Consider the following 12,474-nt stretch of genomic DNA (forward strand, 5'->3'; position numbering starts at 1 on the left):
GTTTTAAAGTTTCAAACATACCACTCTCAACCACTGAGAAACTTTCCAAGGAAGAAGGGGAGCCCTTGGGAGCCGAAGCAGCCACAAACTATAGAAGTGTGGTAGGTGCCTTACAGTACTTGACACTTACAAGGCCTGACATATGTTTTCCTATCAACAAGGTGTGTCAGTTCTTGCATGCCCCTACTCTTCAGCATTGGACTGCAGTGAAGAGAATTTTGAGATATCTCAGAGGTACTATGAGTACTGGTCAAGCTCAAATGTGGTAAGTGCCTTTTCAGATGCAGATTGGGCAGGTTGTCCTGATGATAGAAGGTCAACTGGTGGTTTTGTTGTTTTCTTTGGACCAAACCTCATATCTTGGAGCTCACGAAAACAAGCCACTGTGTCTAGATCCAGCACTGAGGCTGAATACAAAGCCCTAGCAAATGCCACGGCTGAGTTGATATGGGTTCAAAGTCTGCTTGGTGAACTAGGTATAAGTCATTCTTCTGTTGCACGATTATGGTGTGACAATATTGGTGCTACTTATCTGTCAGCAAATCCAGTGTTCCATGCAAGAACAAAGCACATTGAAGTAGACTATCATTTTGTTCGTGAAAGAGTAGCCAAGAAGCTATTGGACATTCGTTTTATTCCTACTAATGATCAGGTTGCAGATGGCTTTACTAAAGCATTGTCATGGCGTAAGTTGGAAGAATTCAAGAACAATCTCAACTTGATAAAGTTGTGATTGAGGGGGCGTGTTAAAGTATGTATTATAGATGTATACGGTGTACATATAAACCGTATACATGTGTGGGCGTGTGCGTGTTGTAACCAGGTAGTTAGGATATGTTTAGGTTGATCTCTATCCTTTGTATGGATTATGACTTGGAGATCAATCCTACAACAACCTAACTACCTAAACCCTGTAATCTCTTGTGCCTATATATAACACGCAACGCGTCCCTGCTAAGGCATACGCTTAACCCATCTTTACAATGCACACTACCACCTCATACATTTCAGGTATCGCCCTCCGGCACTGACCACGGGTCTTCTGTAGTCACTTGATCATCGTTCTTTGGTTCGGTGCTTTCACAAGTCCTCACAAACAGAAGATATTATCCCTTTTGGGAGTCAGAAACTCTGAGAATCTGCATGCATGGTTGTTGTACTCGGCTGAAGGAGGTGATTGTCCACCAAAAGAATGCAGTGCTGTACTTACCTACTTAATTACCTTCCAGCCTTGTACAAAAATATACGTACTCCACATAAGTGTTGGCTGTTCTTGGTCTGTTGATGATAACAGGGAGGTTTTTACTTTGTCTTCAATCTCTTTCTGTCGCCATCTAGAACATATTAAATAATACGTTGTACTTGCTCCACAGGAACAAGAGCCATTACTGAAATGTTGTCTGTTGAATCTAGATGGTTAGATTTAAGTCATGACTTTTTTATTTTGTTTGTTTGAGAAAAGATTCAAATCCTGATTGTACAATGGGCGGACCTAGCGGGTAGGCCAGATATGTTTTGAAAAAGCATTACTGTATATATCAACTACGGACCTAGCGGGTGGACCAATTTGGCTTCTTTCTCCCCAGTTCAGCCTCCCCTCCCCGCCCCCTCCGGCGGCCCACCCTGTGGCCGCAGAACCACGGCAGCTGAGAAGAGCAGCCAGGCGGTAAGTCTGCCTCAGTGTTATTTTGCCTGCTTATTCATGTCATGCTTGGTTAAAATCAAAATCTGTAGCTGCCCCCAAACAGCCAATTATCCCTAAATCCCCAGTACCGATGTTCCGAAGTGCTTTTGGAGTCTGTTCCTCCTGATGTGGAGGCTGTGGCTACCAAAGATCTCTATGGTTTCTGTGACCAAACCTTTTCATCATAATCAACACACAACCATTTTCATAAAAAGAAAATGCTACACTGCTGCTTGTTGTTATTGTGTACTAGATGACCAGTTGCGCCAAATGGCGCAAAGACCTGTTTAAAACCATGTTCGTGTGGAAAATATTAGTATTTTTTCAATAACCGTATATTTGAGTACATTTGGTAAGAACTTATACCCCTATATATAAAGGAAATTAAATGCAAATATTTTCTTAAGGTAATAATGCCACAAATTAGATCGTCGGTAGGTCAAGATAGTTGAGTCTGCAATTACGAACTCCGAGTAGCTGTAAACTTGCATTAAAAAAAGAGTAAACACAAGTGACACAATAAAATGTACTCCCTCCGTTCCTAAATATTTGTCTTTTTAGAGATTTCAAATGGACTACCACATACGGATGTATATAGACATTTTATAGTGTAGATTCACTCATTTTGCTCTGTATGTAGTCACATGTTGTAATCTCTAGAAAGACAAATATTTAGGAACGGAGGGAGTACTTAATACATGAACTCGTGAACATTGTGTACAAGAGAAGTTAATAGAAATAGTGGTCAATTACATCATATAATTTGGTTCTATACTCTTGTGTATATATCCTGAATGCTACCCCGTTGTGATCAATTCTTTGTCCTTCGAATCGAATGGCACAGCTACTGCCCCTTGTGGAAAAGAAAGGGGGACTTTGTAATACCCATAAATGTAAACTTATAATTGAAAAAAAAACGCCACAAGCACCATATATAAGGACATCAAATCAGTTCATAGGCTCATTCTTCAATTGACATTCTGGACATCAAATCAAAATTATGAGGTATTGTTGTGAATTGCAAAACTTCTAAAGCAGGTGCTAGCCTCAGAACATCCTTCAGTATGTACCTACCAAAAATGATAGTCAGATTAATAAAATACATATCCCTTTTTAGAAGGGGAAAGACACAATCATCTAAAATAGAGAAACTTGGCGGCATGCGGCATAAATAAGATATTGCTCATGCTCGCTTGAGACAAGGAATATAGCTAAAGAATTTTCCAAACCCTGAGAACGAACTACAATAAACAGCCAAGAAAATTCTAATATTCTAGATATGCTGGACACATGGATGTTACTACAAAAAGGGAAGGCATCAACAAGCATAAGTATCTCATTTTTAGCTACCAATATTTGCAAATATTCTGTTATGGGAAACTATTTAATGGCAGAAACTCTGAAAGACGCAAACAGTCATTCTTCACATCATCATCTTGCTGGTGACCAAATAAACACTATTGTTTCATTATCTCATGACAAGCTATATCAATCGCATATATACGGTTATTAGTTCTTCTGGCCTGCCACATCCATCGAACCTTATCCTGTTGGTGACCAAATAAACACTATTGTTGTAAGGTTCTCTTTATCCTGTTGCTATTGCTTGCTCATGGCATGTAGTCCCTCTGTCCGGAAATACTTGTCGGAGAGATGGATGTATCTAGATGTATGTTTGTTCTAGATGCATGCATTTTCATCCATTTCTAAGACAAGTATTTCCGGATGGAGGGAGTACTACCTCTGTACCATTTGGCGCCGACACCCATTTGAAACCATGTTCTCATTGAAAATATTTGCTTTTTCAGTAACTTTTATGTTTGAGCAAGCAAATATTTGCATCTTCGGTAATTTTACGTTTGAGCAAGCACGTGTGATACAAACTTAGACCCCTTTATATAAAGAAAATGTGAATAGGCTTGTGGTAAAGCTTTCTTTCAGTATCAATGTATTTTGCATAACATTTCATTGCACACAACCCTTCTTTCTTATAATATGACCAGGGACAGAGCCAAAATTAAGGTCGCCAAGGAAATACAACACTTCTTAGAGTTTCAAAATTACTGGGAGCAGTAATGATGAAAATCTCGACTTGTTTCTCACAAAAGAAAAATGCTACCACTCCCTCCGTACCAAAATATTAGGCATTTTGGCGGTCTAAATTTAACTGCAAAAACGTCATTTATTTTGGTATAGAGGTAGTACATGCCATGAAGACGTATGAAAGTGTCGAACAGGAAAATAACACAAGAAAAAACAGCTTCGTTTCCATCTTTTCAGGCGAAAAGCATCAACTCCAATTAGATAGTATCTGTATAACCTCTTTGCTCAAATAAAACCAAGCCTCTTCCTTGACTTGATTATTTTCAAGCACATTTGGAGATCAAACAGATAATCTACTTAGATATTGCTATCCAAACACATAACCTATTTCATCTGAACTCTACTCATACAGACGTGATAGCGCATGCCACTTGTCCTGAAACACTGAATATGGAGTTAATTAATAGTATGTACCTGCACTTCCAAGAAAGGTAGGAATTATTGAGGATTTCATAAAATGAAGAAAAGTAATTGACTGAATGTCGTGCCAGACTTCATGTCTAATAGTCAGCGGACTAATACACTTGAAATCTGATCGTATGAAGTTTAATACATCACTGGAGAAATCTCACATTCAACAATATAGAGTGGCCCTGAGTGACTACCTACTAAACATCGCCAATCATTTCACTAACTCAACTCCATAACAAAAACAAGCTCACATGTGTGTACATATGAGACATGCAGGAAATATTTTAAGGATAAACAAGAATGCATAAAAATAGAAGCGGATAAGCCAATCCTATACCTTGGCATTGACGAAGCGGATAAGCCAATCCTATACCTTGGCATTGACCAACTATTTCGAGAAGTTCCTAAGCCTACAGGTCTTCAGCTTATCCAAGACCTTATATATAGATTATGTCAAAAACAAAATGCAAGATTACGATTGTGATCTAGATAGGACTTGAACAAAAGTTATGTAAATTAGGAATACTTTATAAAAATTACTACATGTTTACAAATATACTCTACAGCTCATTTCAAAGTTCTTGACCTTCTCGAAATAAAAAAAAAAGATTTCAAGTGAGGTCGACATTGAGAAACTACTGCAGTTCTTATTCACTCAATACGAACAATAAAGGTTTTTAACAAATGCATATAGGCATTCATGATGAAGAAATCAAAGGAAGTAGTTATTGACCTGTGTCGCGCCAGTTCAAGTGGAATGAAGCCGTATTGATGCCACAATAACATCCACCCCAAAATAAACTGAAATATTTTCCGATGTCGAAGAGTCATAATTATCTGTCGATCAAAGTTCAAGATCAGAAGTTACAAAAAATAACAACAAGACTTTGGAGTCTTGGAAAATCATTGATATCTTCGATGCACATTTTTTTTATAGATGCATGTCGAAATGAGCAAGCAAATGGGATGAGGGGAACTCAAGCTAGATTCTGCACACAATAACAGTGAGGGGTCTAACTGGAGCACCTTATGCTGCAACAATATATCTAAGTACCGCTGGCACGAGAGTTCGCCATATAGTATAGCCTGCCCAACTTACTATGCAAGAATGCAAGTACTACTACATATTCATTTGTAATATTACTATTGTAGCTCCTCAGGATACTATAAAATACATGAATGGAAGCAAGAATAAAAATAAAAACAGTAGAGCAGACAGTTTATTTAGTATAGCAGTTCTTTCTGATCGAGGGATTTGGAATAACAGCAAGGACCAATACAAATTCTTTCTGAGGTGTGTCAGAATATCAGCTGTTTTGCACGTACAAACTTTGATCATGAAAAATCTGACATAATAAAAGATAAGAAAGGTGGAGACAGATAACTTCAATGGAAATGCTAATTTAGTGGAGGTCTATCTACTGAAGGTGCTAAATGCTATTTTTTTCAAACTTAGATGGTGAAATGTTTGTACATGAGAAGCAGGTGACTCACAGAAAGAGCCCATGACTCTCTGCTTGCTGCAGAACAGCTAACTTTTCAGCATCTCTTAACAGACATGACACAATTCTGCAAAAAACAAATTGAGTAAAAGGCGAACGTCAATCTAATTTCAAATGTTAACAACTGTGTGTATTTCTCGAGATTTCAGAGATAAAACAAAATACTAACTAATTTACTGTCGAGATTCAACTAACTGGAAAATGGAGAAAGCACACAATCGAAGATTATCAAATATAACAGTGAGAAAACTGTAAAGGAATGTCATTTAAGATAATAATAAAGAGACATGTAATGGGACTTACATCTGAATGGTGATCCAACAAAATCTTCATGGTTGCATCCTGCTTCTGTTCAGCAGCGACATACAAGTGTCCCATGATTCCTTTACATTCTTGTACAGTTTAAAGAATTTTTGTACTGTCCAAAGCATTTTTCATGGAGATAATCATGATATGTGATCATGCAGAAATTCTTTTGCCTTTCGAAAAAAATTGGTTGCAGTTGAAAATATATACATTCTAACCTTTTCAAGTAGTACCAAAACATGCTCTCATACAATGGTCGATCATAAAAGGTTGCTTAATAAATCATTTTAAATTCCACCAAACTTCTCGATGATTATCTCAGGGTGCTCAATATACTACAACTTGAAGGCATGCACCCAAATAGACGAACATGTTACAAAGAAGAATCTGTGGGATATAGTACTACACTGACACAGAGAAATTCATAGTTTTTTTCAGAAAACAATGAAGGATCAGAGTATTGCTGGGTTGGTACAGTATCCCAGTGTTAATGTATATACGGTGGAAGTTTAGGAATGAGTTCACTTCTTTAACAAAATAGGAAAAGTGTGGCCTATAGCATGAAGAATAAATGCAAGAAAGTAAACGGATGGGCAGGGAACCATTATTTAAATTTCCATGGTGAATTTCCCTACAAAAGTCTGCAGCAGGAACGCACATGACAGAACAAAAAAGCCATGTATATATATAAAATATACAGAACAGATATAAGAGGAAGTTGTCATCCATACATTGAACTTCGCAATATAAATCATGTCCAGTTCCCTAATAGGCCAAAAGATGTCACCGGATCACAAAGAACTTCTTGAGAGAACATACCATGCCCTCCAGCAGCAAATCCTTGCAAACTTAACTGCTCCAACATGAATAGGTGCATACCTTTGAGTAGTTACCTTCCTTCAAGATCAACGCTTTGAGCTCCATCGAATGCTTGTCTTGCCAACTGCTTCGAGTACTTACCTTCCTGCTAGTAAACAGATCAAGCCAAACAACCAATATGCTTCAGAGAGAAACATGTCCAAATGCGTTGCCACAGAGAAGAAGAAAACTGCATACAAAAACAATAACCAAAAGAAAATATAGCTTAAAGAGGAAGCACAAACCTTGATAGGCAAAACAGCAAACGATGAACAAGCGGCAGTTTAGAAGAGCAGGCAACAACATCACCTGTAAAAGTATTCAGAAACCAACAAGCCAGATCAAGCAAATAATTTGGTAGCAAGAGGATGCTCCATTTTTTATGTAGTATGTACGTAACCATGATTTACAGATACTGAAGCTAGACCATAAAGGCTACTTTCTTAATTTACACTTGCAGTATCACATACCAAAATGGATGCAGTTTTTACATGTAGTAATTAGACTGTTAAAAGGCAAATGTAAATCTATAGATGCTAGAACATATGAATGTTGTTTAACTTGTAGAATATTGATCCAAGAGCATACCATTGGCTCCACGCCTCTGCCTGCTCTCAAGTAAGGTTTCTGTTTCATTTTCCAAAGGGGTTTCAGTGTATAATCACTTTGAGTCATCGGTTAGAGAACAACATTCAAAGTCGTATGAATCTGCAGAAACATCCAGACAAGTGATTCAGCGAACTTCCACAAAATATTTGGAGCTAATTCAACATTGATCGGTCACTGGTCCAGTAAACAAATTATACTTTCTAGTTAAAATACATCATGTTTTTACTAATATGCAGAGCAGCTTTAGCACCCATTAATCACTGGCTCTGGAAAAGAAATTCTGGTTGCTATTTAAACTACTGATGGCAAAGGTATTTAAACTACTGATGACAATGGGATTGAAAACTGTACATTTAGTCATCTCTCACCATAGTGCGTCTTTTTTCCATTCAGTGAGAACTTCCAAATTCCTTCAAATCGCAACAACAGCTAGCACACAAGCAAGCTTCTAGCATCGCCTCCTGATGTTCTCTTCAGCTATTTCAGTTCTTCACTGTGAAGGAACAAAAATAATCAGGCGAGCATGTATAAAAACAATAAGCAGATGGTGTATTGCATTTTGCAACCCACAGAAAAAAATCTAGATGTCCTTCCTTTATTAGCAAGCAACAACCATTACCTGGTGCATATATAAACAATCTACTGGATTTTATAATCCATAGATTAATTATCTGTGTAGTTAGTTGTCCTTTATTAGCAAGGAACAACTATTACTTGCTGCATATATTTCTCTCAAAGTACTAACCTGAGCAGGTACTGCAGTCTATTGGGAATTATCAAGAAGGTACAAAAACTGGGCACACTACAAACATGGATATCAACCAACGACATATGAGCACTCAATCAACCAGGAAGCAAACCACCAGGACAAGCATAAGTAAACAAGAACCCAATTTTTCCTAACGAGATCCGATGAAAAAACCCACAAACAGCACGACAGGTATAGCAGGCAAACACCAAAACATATAGACAACAAGCTGGCTGTACAAACGCCCGAATTCATGGACTATCTACCAAGAACTAACCAACCAGGCCAATTAGAGTAGATCTAACCTTGTTGGTTAACAACACGGATGTCGCATGAACCATCAGCCCGAGCAGCAAGCCGAAGGATGAACAACGTACTGGACGATCTTGCACCAGCAAGGGAAGGAGAAGTAAAAGAGGAAAACAGAACAACACGACGTAAGCTAAAGCAAAGTTGACAGGGCCATGCAAAAAGCAAAACGAGGGCGGCATCGAACCTCAACCGTAAGCAACAGCCGAAGGAACGAGAACCATGCCGAGGAGTCGGATCCGCCACTCCTCTCCGCCTTCCCCATTCGTCGGCCTCCACGTATGGTCTAAATTAATAAATGAGCCAATTTGAGGAGTTGTTATCCTCTAAACAATACTCAGATAATTCTATTTGCTATGATGATAATTATGTACCTGCAGATTACTCGGCATGCCAAATTTCTCCAATCGGGTACTTCTCTCCGCGACACATGAATATACGAGCAACTAATTTTCTTGGTCCTATTTATTTGTTCTCCTATCTGCAAATATCATGTTTAGGAAGTCCACATATTAGTAATTTCAGAGACGTACATTAGAGAAAATGCCCAGCTAACAATCCAATTAGATATACATGTGCATGTATGTCTATACACCTAGCAACCATAGCAAGCCATGAACAGCAAGTCGTAAAGGAATTGTAAGAAGAAGGAATCTAGGGGAAAACTCAGCCCCAAATCAGATTAGCCAATGAAGAAAACTGCCATTGTTTTGACCACGGAATTCGACCAGACAAGAGGAAAATCAACAGAGAACAAGACGTGGTCACCTATAGACTGTAGTCAAGCCGCCCTGGAAGCCGAGGTCGCTGGTGCAGGCCGACGCCGGCGGAGACCCTCTCCCATTCGAAGACGCGTCTCCCTCTCTCTCCTGCAGATCGAATCAAGCGCCACCGCCTTCGCCGGGAAGCTCGCCTCCGCACCCGGGAGATGCGGGAGGGGGGTGGTGGAACAGACGAGGCTATGAAGCACCACCGCCTCCCCCTGCGACGTGTGCTGGAACCACCACTATGCCTCGAACTCGTCCTCAGGTCACCGCTGCACCGCGCGCGAATAAGAGGGCGAAGCTCCTAGCCGAGGACCCGGCCACCGCGCGCGAAGAAGAGGGGCGCAGCTGCTGCTCCCCTCATCCGGATCGAGGCCGCGCCCTCCCCTCCATGGCTGTCCTCCTCGGCTGCGGCCGTTTCTCCATCGTCGACCAGCAGAGACGGCGACTTCTGCCTCTCTGCACCGCCGCGCGCCCCGCCATGTCCTCCGCTCCTTGCCGCCGGCCACCAGCTCTCCGTCCGGCCCAAGCTCACAACCTCCCTTACTCCTCCACCACTAGTGCAGAACCGGGCAATAGCACCGGTTTGTAAGGCCCTTTAGTGCCGGTTACATAACCGGCACTAAAGTGTGGTCACTAAAGCCCCCCCCCCTTAGTACCAGTTCAACACGAACCGGTGCTAAAGGGCAACCACGTGGCACGAGCCAGCTCCGGGGGCCGGGAGCCCTTTAGTACCGGATTGTTTTTGTTTTATTTTTTATTTTTCAATTAAATTTGTGTTATCAATTTAATTTAGGATTGTTTTACGTTATAATGAGTTGTAGTCGTCATCATCATCATCATCATCGCATATTAATAAATAAATAAACTCTAGCTAGCTAAAAATCATCGTAGTCGTCTAATTATATATACCACACTACTTAATCATCATAGTCATTACCGCTAGCTATCTAATCATCACCAACACTGGCTAGCTTAAAGATGAAACATTCACATTGTAACAGAAGCAAAGTTATCATCGAGTTCAACATAATCATCACCAACATCGAAGTTCAGGACACGGACATGAGACAAGTACTAATTAATTAATTAAGAGCATGAACTAGTAGCTAGCTACTCCTGCTGCTCCCTCTCAGGTAGAATAGCATAGAACATGTATAGCTCTCCTGATTCATCATACTGGAGCATGCAGATGAATCTGTCTCCTAATCTTGGGGTTGCGCTTCTCCTTGCTGCCTCCTAGTACTTCTCTGCGATCGTTAACAATTTTGCTCCAATCTTTCACTATCAAGCATTCTTCGCTTTCAGAAATCCTGAATGCACTCATGTGCAATGTAGGAAATCTTGGCCGTAAGCTAACCATTGACATGTGATCTTTAGTCTCGATCCACTGAGGCACAACTGTCATCGGAAGTCCCTGTTGAAGAACATCGTATAGTAATTAATATACTAAGCAATGAAAGTTTAGCTTCAAAAATAATGTATGCAAAAGATGCACTAATTAAGGACAAATAGTTAAAATCTTACCATCTTTCGATTATAGATGTGACCGTAGTTCAATACGATCACCATTGGTCGCACGTTTTGAGTACTAACATTTCTAAGTTCAGGAAAAAAATTGTCTTGACATTATTAAGATCCTCAAGCCATGAGACATAATGACTTATCTCCTCGCAGTTTAGTTGAGCCCCGGGGCAGTAGTAGGTCCTGTCTACCAAGCGCCGGACATGTTTGCTTGAACCGAAATAAGCTGACAATACAAATTAGTTGTCAACTATTTTTGAATAAACTGTATCAAAGACATAAACATATGCATGAATGGTTGAGAAAAACTCACATAATGGTAGAACTGGAGGCATTTGCACATCGACCCAGATGTCTATATTACCTTCAATATTATCTTCCGGACGAATATCAAAGGTGATAACCATATCAGGCTCAAATGCATAAGCCTTGCATAGTGCTTGCCAAGTTTTGCATTCAAAATGGGTGTATGTGTCTCCATTATATAATTTGACGTTGAAAGTATACCCATGCTCCGTCTTCAAGTAAACTCTCTTTACCTCCATATCATCTATAGCACTAAAACCTATCTTATCCAAGACAAAAATTCTTGCATGGCAGGGGATGCGCTAGTAGAATAGTGAAAATTTAAAATTATAAGTTGAAGCAAATGAAGCATAAGTTTTGCATTCAAATAATAATTGCCAAAGTGACTTACTCTATCAACTTCGAATGTCTCATCCAGCTTGATGCTGAAGCGCCTACCATCAACAAGGAAATTTCTGTCGCACAGGCCGCGCTGGTCTTCACAGTGTTCGCCCATAATGAAATCATTTTCGTCGTCAGATGACATTTCCTATGTTCATATAGGTGAAACATTAAACCCCTATTACTATCTAACATTAATTAATATCTTGCCAAATATATATTCATCTAACATTTGACATTAATATATCTAACTAAACCCATATTAAAATTCTATCATATGAATGAAACATCGTTTGAAAAAGACGACTAAACAAGTTTGCTTAAAACTTATTAATTCTTAAATTTCCACCCTCAACGGAGGGGCTCTTGTACAAAATAGACTAATTACTAAGTAATAACCCCATAGAATCTATCTATATAAACATAAAGAGGCAATCATGTCAGAAAGCGGGTTTTTCTTAAATAAACAGAAAAACGCATTAACAAATAATATTTTACTTAGATCATCAAATCTCAGATACCTAAATTTTCTTACTAAAAATAGACTAGTTATATTAATTATTGAACTAGTTCAAATCTCATATACCTAAATAAACTAGTTCGACAATTTTCTTACTAAAAATAAACTAGTTATATTAATTATTTAACTAGTTCAAATCTCTAGTTCGACAATTTTCTATCTAGCTAATTCATCTAACATTCGATCATCTAATTAACTTTTCTAAAGAACAGAAAAAAGTAAAAAATGTTTGTCTGTGTGTATGTGTATGTGTGCATGTACGTGTACGTATATATGTGTGTATATATGCATGTGTGTGTGTCCCCGTACGCCGCCGCCCCGTACGTACGGGGCGGGGCGGCGTACGTACGGGGCGGCGGCGTATGTGTGCGACGACGACGGACGGCGCGCGGCGGCGAGAGCGAGACGTACCGCGGCGGAACGACGAGACGGACGCCGGCGCGCGGCGT

This window comes from Triticum aestivum, chromosome 2A, assembly GCF_018294505.1.
Source record: "Triticum aestivum cultivar Chinese Spring chromosome 2A, IWGSC CS RefSeq v2.1, whole genome shotgun sequence".
In the NCBI taxonomy this organism is placed as follows: Eukaryota; Viridiplantae; Streptophyta; class Magnoliopsida; order Poales; family Poaceae; genus Triticum; species Triticum aestivum.